Source organism: Miscanthus floridulus, chromosome 8 (assembly GCF_019320115.1).
Source record: "Miscanthus floridulus cultivar M001 chromosome 8, ASM1932011v1, whole genome shotgun sequence".
Taxonomy (NCBI): Eukaryota; Viridiplantae; Streptophyta; class Magnoliopsida; order Poales; family Poaceae; genus Miscanthus; species Miscanthus floridulus.
The window spans coordinates 147,152,863-147,160,505 of record NC_089587.1 but is presented as its reverse complement, the minus strand read 5'-3'; the positions used below and the strand labels follow the sequence as shown (position 1 = coordinate 147,160,505).

The 7,643-nt window shown below is 45.0% G+C and overlaps 1 pseudogene; it reads left to right on the top strand.

The window, feature by feature from the left end:
* Positions 1-1,881: 1,881 nt before the first annotated feature.
* On the top strand, positions 1,882-6,026 carry LOC136477334 (digalactosyldiacylglycerol synthase 1, chloroplastic-like; annotated as a pseudogene).
* Positions 6,027-7,643: the final 1,617 nt, after the last annotated feature.

The window sequence follows — 7,643 nt, the reverse complement described above, 5'->3', positions numbered from 1 at the left end:
AATAAGGCTACCGCCCAGGCCCATGAGTGGTGGGCTCCGTGTCAAAGGCTGCCCGAATAGCACCGTGGAGCGATTCAAGAGTCATGTGCTCATAACCAAGAGCGCGACATTCTAAAATGGTTAAGTCAATTCCAACTCTGCAAGAGGGGTACAAGTCCTACCCATGAGAGAATAAGGCTACCGCCCAGGCCCATGAGTGGTGGGCTCCGTGTCAAAGGCTGCCCAAATAGCACCGTGGAGCGATTCAGGAGTCAAGACCTATATTTTCTTTGTTTGTCAACTAAATAGTTCAAATTTCTGATTAAAAAATGACGTTCAAAGTTCAAACTAAAATTATTCATCTTAAGTTTAATTTGATGGTGTTTAGATCCTCTAACTAGGCCCCCTCTAGAATGTGGGATTTTTTCTCCACTCTTGTATTTTTCTGTGAAAAATAAACTAATTCATGAACGTTTCTATATAATTAGAGATATGAAGGCATGCCGAATAGGCGGCCTCCTAGGGTGTCCACGTACGTTCTATTTAGTTGGTGCGTTAGATGGAAATTCCACGACTCAGATGAAGCGCGTCAGAACTGGCTTTCCTCCATGCATTCGGCAGTGGATAGATGAAGCAAGTGGACGCAACGAAGTAGATGAAAAATTGAATGACCATGCATGCAAGGATAATATAAACTGTGGTGAGTCGACCCATCTCAGATAAAGGCAGCCTTCGCCGTCGGACTGGCTGAAAAATATATGTCTCTCCACTTGCTTCTCGTGGGCTCCGCTCTCTACCTCACGGCTCCTCCCTCTCTCTCTTCTTTGCGGTGCGAGCATATGGATGGACGGATCTGGCGGAGGCTCCGGTGGATGTTTCTATATAATTCCTATGAAAATTCTCCAATTCCAAGGGGCCTAAAAGTTTTATGGACCCTATTAGTCCCATTAGGTAGGTTTACACTTTATAGTTAACTAATGGACTATTTGTTAGTTAGAAACTGAACCAAAGTTTGAGCAACTCATTATTCTTCGTGTTCGGATGGACTAGGCATATAATCACAAAACCACTATTCTTTCAACCACAGCTGCACTTCGCTTTATTCACCAGAGCCTTCCCAGCAACACAAGCATAAATCAGCGTTGGCTTTGAATAAAAGTTGATGCGACATATAGGCATATAATGGCAGAATCACCTATTCTTTCGATCAACTAGAGCTACACTTCCCTTTGGTGCGTTTAGTTCGGCCAACTTTGGATGGTCAAACTTTGCATAGTAAAAGATTTTTCACTATAGCATTTTATTTGTATTTGTGAATTATTGTTCAAACATTGACTAATTAGACTCAAAAGATTCGTCTCGCAAAGTTAAAGCAAACGGTGCAATTAGTTTTTTATTTCGTCTACATTTAGTACTCCATGCATGTACCGCAAGTTTGATGTGACAGAGAATCTTCTTTTTGCATAGTGCTAAAGTTGGGAGTTTTGGTGAACTAAACAAGGGCTTTGTTCACCAAAGCCTCCTTTTTCTCTCACCTGTTACTTTACTGCTCTAATTCTCTCTGATAGAGGCGTATGATTTGAAGACATCCAAATTCCAAACCTAATTAGCAAGCTGTGGCTGCAAATGCGTTGCGGGGCTGGGGCTTGGGACTGGCATGATGCTCCGGCAATCCCACAAGGCCCCTCCGCTCCCTTCTCTACCACCGTAGCACCGTGCCACCTCACCACAAACCCGGATTCCATGGGCCCCGCAGATCCAGTCCTCCAATCACTCTCACTGGCACGCCGACCCCACAGCCAGAGCCAGCCCCGGATACCTCCAAGTCAGAACGCGCCTAGCGGCTTCTACTTCTTCCTTCCTGCGGGCGCGGTCCGGCCCGAATCAACGCGTGACGTCGTCGTCGGCTTTCCCAACACCTCGCGTGTTGTCTCGCTACTTCTCGGTTCTCGCGACTCCAAAACGGCAAAACGGCAAAACCCTAGCCGCGGCCATTCAGGAGAATTGTCCATGGAGGCGAGGGCGTCGCCGCGTCCGTCGATCTCCATCGGCGGCGGCGGCGGCTTCGGAGCGGGGCGGGGCGACAACAGCGCCTTCTCGTTCCTCTCGAAGGGGTGGCGCGAGGTGCGGGACTCCGCCACCGCCGACCTGCGCCTCATGCGCGCGCGGGCCGACTCCCTCCGCACGCTCGCGGACCGCGAGTTCGAGAACCTCCTCGCGTCCGCCTCCACCGCGCTGACCTCCGCGCCGCCGCCGCCGCTCGCCGCGGGGGCGCCCATCGCCGAGCTCGAGTTCGTGCGCACGCGGATCCAGCCCAAGATCTCCGAGCTGCGGCGCCGCTACGCGTCGCAGGAGCGGGAGCTCGGCCGCAGGGTGCTCGAGGGGTGGGCGCCGCGCGGGGCGGGGGGACCCGCGCGCGCGCGCGTCGACCTCTCCGGGATCACCGCCATCCGCAACGCCATCGTCTCTGAAGTGGACGGCGGGGAGCGCTGGAGGCGCGCGGTGTGGAGCGGGGAGGCGGAGGCGGGAGAGGGGAAGGAGTGGGAGGTGGTCAGGATGATACGCGACGGCATCAAGGAGTTCGAGCGCCGGAGCCAGACCAGCGAGATTTTTGAGGGGTTGCGCAGCACCGGCGAGCTCGTTGAGAAATTCAAGTCCAGCCTGGTAATTTTGCACATCCATCTTGATAATTATTCTAATTAATTGAGCAACCGTTGCTGGGCCTGCTGTGATTGGGTGGATTGCCCTGGCAAGTTTGTAGAATTTGTTCTTTAGGAACCAACTCAATGTCTTATATGCGATTAGGCTCTAAAGAATAATCTGAACCAAGCAGACTGGGATGCTATCGTGATGAATTCTGGCACTAGTTACTTCATTTATACTATCAAGAAGCTGCAGAGCACCTCTTGAATGTAGGCATCATTAAATGACTACGGTGAAAGCAGGGATAAACGTTCATGACTACTTATGACTTGTGAGATGATAAATGCTAGTATTTAAAGAAGTAAATGAAAAAAATATATTTAACCCCAAGTGTAAATGCTTACCTTTACTAGGATTATTCAGTTTCATTTACGTGCATGAATTTCGGTTCTTAAGCAAGTGTTTATTCTGTAGTCCCTTGTTTCAATGGAAGAGGAGTGGTGATCAGATTTAAGTTGCGGTTGCTTAAAATTTCCATTAACCTTCCAACAAATCTCCGCGCAACTGACAAGCTGGTGATAGAGCAAACCTCAAATGAATTATCGTGTCCAATATTTATACTCAACTGCTAAAGCTGGCTTATATTGGATTATGTGAGCCTCATAGTTACTCATTTTTTGTGCAGAAATCATTCAACATGGAGTCTCAAGGATCCAAGGTAAGCCCAAAAAACCACTCTAACTATGATTATATGGTTAACTGATGAGAAGTTGCATAATTTGATTTTGTCAGACATAGTTGTGGTGAATTTTGTGTTCTGGGCATTAATTTTCCCTTGGTTGTTTTTATTGGTGGATGGTGATTTCTAAAGACTGCATGGGCGACAGTACTTCCCTTTTATGCGATATTATTTGTGCGTTGGATCATGAAGTCATATAAACTTTGTGCCTGATATGAACACTGAACTGTGAAACTTTCCAAAAGAAAGCAGCAACCATTTGTCTAGATATTTGATAGGAGTAGTACCTGATAATAATGCTGTTTACTTAACCTTAGTTCTTGATGCAGGAAATCCCTCCACTGGATCTACCTGAAATACTGGCAAATCTAGTAAGGCAGTCTGAACCATTTTTGGATCAACTTGGTGTACGGAGAGGTATACATAAAAATCATTAACAGGCACCTTTATATTACTTTCTTCCATTTACCAATAGTTGACCTTCGTATATGTTCATACTGTTCAGATCCGTGTGACAAACTAGTGGAGGCATTGTGTAGAAAACAAAATCATTCCCTTTCAGAAGACACATCCTTGCATGTAAATGATAAGTCATCAGACGAATTTGACTTGAGAATCGCAAGCGTGCTTCAAAGTACTGGTTATCATGCTGATGATGGTTTCTGGAGTGAACCTGCAAAGTATGAGGTCTCAGACAATAAAAGACATGTGGCCATAGTCACCACAGCAAGTTTACCTTGGATGACAGGAACAGCAGTTAATCCATTGTTCCGTGCAGCATATCTTACAAAAGGTACTAGACAAGATGTGACACTGGTAGTGCCTTGGCTCTGCAAATCAGACCAAGAACTGGTATACCCAAATAGCATGACCTTCAATTCACCAGAAGAGCAGGAATCTTATATAAGGAGCTGGCTGGAGGAAAGACTAGGATTTGAATCAAACTTCAAGATATCCTTTTATCCTGGCAAGGTTACCATTTAATGCATATTATGTCGAATTTGATATTTTCAATGACTTGATATTGACATGTTATATGCTTTACAGTTCTCAAAAGAGCGGCGTAGCATCATTCCTGCTGGTGATACGTCTCAGTTCATACCATCAAGAGAAGCTGATATAGCAATATTGGAAGAACCAGAACATCTCAATTGGTATCATCATGGGAAACGCTGGACTGACAAGTTCAACCATGTTGTTGGTGTAGTTCATACAAACTACCTGGAATATATCAAGAGAGAGAAGAATGGAGCCCTTCAGGCTTTTCTAGTTAAACACATCAACAATTGGGTGACCAGAGCATACTGCGACAAGGTACTTTGTCTAGCTTAGTTGTTTTTGTTAATTACACGAATGCCCATGAAAACTCCTAGTGTTATCCATGTGTAGGTCTTACGTCTCTCTGCAGCAACTCAAGATTTACCAAAGTCTATAGTTTGCAATGTTCATGGCGTTAACCCAAAGTTCTTGAAGATTGGAGAGAAAATAACTTCCAATAGGGAGAGTGGAGAGCCGCCATTTTCCAAGGGAGCATATTTTCTCGGGAAGATGGTTTGGGCCAAAGGTTATAGGGAACTCATAGATTTGATGGCTAAACATAAAAGCGACTTGGACGGATTCAAGTTAGACGTATATGGAAGTGGTGAGGACTCGCAAGAAGTTCAATCTACTGCCAGGAAGTTGGATTTGAGTCTCAATTTTTTCAAGGGAAGGGATCATGCTGATAATTCACTCCATGGGTATGTATCAATCATTAAACTATAAAGGGGTTGTTAATGCTCAATTAATTCTGCACTTCATTTTTTTTGTTGATTACTGATGCTGCCATTCGCTGTTTGTGTTATTTTCAGGTACAAGGTTTTCATAAATCCGAGCATTAGTGATGTCCTGTGCACAGCAACAGCAGAGGCTCTTGCAATGGGGAAATTCGTCATCTGCGCAGAACATCCATCAAACGAGTTTTTCATGTCATTTCCGAACTGCTTGACATACAAGACTTCAGAGGAGTTTGTTGCGAGAGTGAAAGAGGCAATGGATAGAGAACCCCAGCCGCTAACCCCTGAGCAAAGATACAACCTTTCGTGGGAGGCAGCGACCGAGAGATTCATGGAGTACTCAGACCTTGACAAGGTTCTGAACAATGAGGCTGCTCAGCCTGGACAAGGTAGGAATAGAAAGAATACAAGAACCTCACAGCCTAATTTGTCTGACATCTTGGATGGCAGTCTGGCGTTTGCCCATCGATGCTTAACTGGCAATGAGGTCCTCAGGCTGGCAACCGGAGCCATTCCTGGTACCAGGGACTATGATAAGCAGCACTGTGTGGATATGGGTCTCTTGCCTCCTCAAGTACAGCACCCTGTATATGGCTGGTGATGACTGGTGAGCACCCAAAGTTAATCTTAGGTATATATGTAGATAATACACCATGTAGCTCTTATGTCGACTAATGTTTGGAGTGTTGTAATTGTAGCACCCATGACGACCTATGTCCATTGTTTTGTACTCTGTAATAAGGTTCTTTCTCCTTAAATTTGGAGTTGTATTACGGAAATTTAGTACATGGACATCAAAAGTTCATGACTCCAGAAGACTGTCAGCATAGCATAATCTTTGTATGCTTTTTCCATTGAATCATATTCTCAAAGCCAAAGGGCTAAGAGCATCTTCAGTGGTAGGAGAAAATGCTTTTCTTGTGGGTGGGGTGGGTGGGGGCCTTTCTCTTGATTTGTTTCTCTCAGAGCGTTCTCACACAACCAGCGTATTGGGGGTGAGAGGTTCCCTCATCTTTGACGGGTCCGGGGCTGGATTTTGCTCGGTTGAACAACAAAATTGAAATTGGTAGTGGCTAAAGTGGTGGAGCTGGAAATATCGACGCCCAGGGCATTTTTCTGTGTATAAAAAACAAAAATTGGGCTTCATACCGATAGATAGCAAAAGGAGCATTTGCTGTTTTTCTTCTCCGCAACTTATTTGTAAAGAAGTCCTTGAATGCTTGAGGAATGACTCTTTGTTTAATCTAAGTTGTTACATCATCATAAAATTCAAAGGTGTAGAAATTTTGCCTTTACTAATTATGTTTTACATGGACTTTTTATTTAGGCATTCTTCTTTCCAAACTCCGACATAAATCAAACTACTATTTTTAAATTTATTATTCCGAATTTACTATTTATTAGTTGTATTAGGCATGAAATTCAGTAGCATATATAGTTTTTTTTCCTAATAAAGGTGGTAATATCTGGACTCTCTCGATTAACGTGGTGGCTCCTTTTAACACTCTTCTAATAAGGTTTTGTTCCTAGTGTACAAAACATTTGTTCCAATATAATTTTTTGTTCCCTGTATTACAAAGTGAGACTGCTGATGCGTTCCAGGTTTACAAATCTTAATTTTATCAATATAAAGTTCTCGCCCACTTGAACGCATTTTTATTCTACTAGACAAATAAGGATCTGCATTGCATTCGATTGTCTAGCCCGCACAGCCATCAAACAATCCATATATAGATTGATACAAACAAACATAGTGTTACTGTATGTGTTAAAGAAACGAATGGATATATATTGGGTATGTGGCATGTTCAGTTGTTCCTGGTATAGCAGCTATGTTTTCAGACGTATATATCCACTTGCAAGCACTCACTGTAGCTTGTAAGGTCATGTTTAGTTCCACCAAAATCCAAACTTTGGCACTATGCAAAAAGAAGATTCTCCATCACATCAAACTTACGGTACATGCATGGAGTACTAAATATTGATGAAATCAAAAACTAATTGCACAGTTTGGTTGTACTTTGCGAGACGAACGTTTTGAGCCTAATTAGTCAACGATTGGACAATTATTACCAAACACAAACGAAATTCAACAGCGCCCGTGCTCCCAGGTGAAAGCCAAGCCAACGCCTCGCTCACTCCCTCTTCCTCTCGTCATTTCCCTCTCTGCCGTCCTCTTCCACGCGAGCGCGGTGACCGGGAAGACTGTGACCGCCGCCGAACCAAATCACCTAACCGAGCGCCATTGTCCGATTCCCCTGAACCACAGCATCACCGTGAGCCTCTCCACGTCCTCGACCTCACCAAAACCTCGTCCTCGCCTCATGTAGGGCCCACCGTGAAGGCGGCTCCACCGGGTTGCCATGTCCACCGCCGGCCGAGCTCGCACGTGGCTGTGCCGCTCGAGCCTCTTACTGCCCCCTCTTTCCCTTGCTTTAGGTCCAGTTAGTGATGCTGATGCTCGTAGGGTAGACCATTAGGGCCGTGATACCATCGGCTCGCCGGAG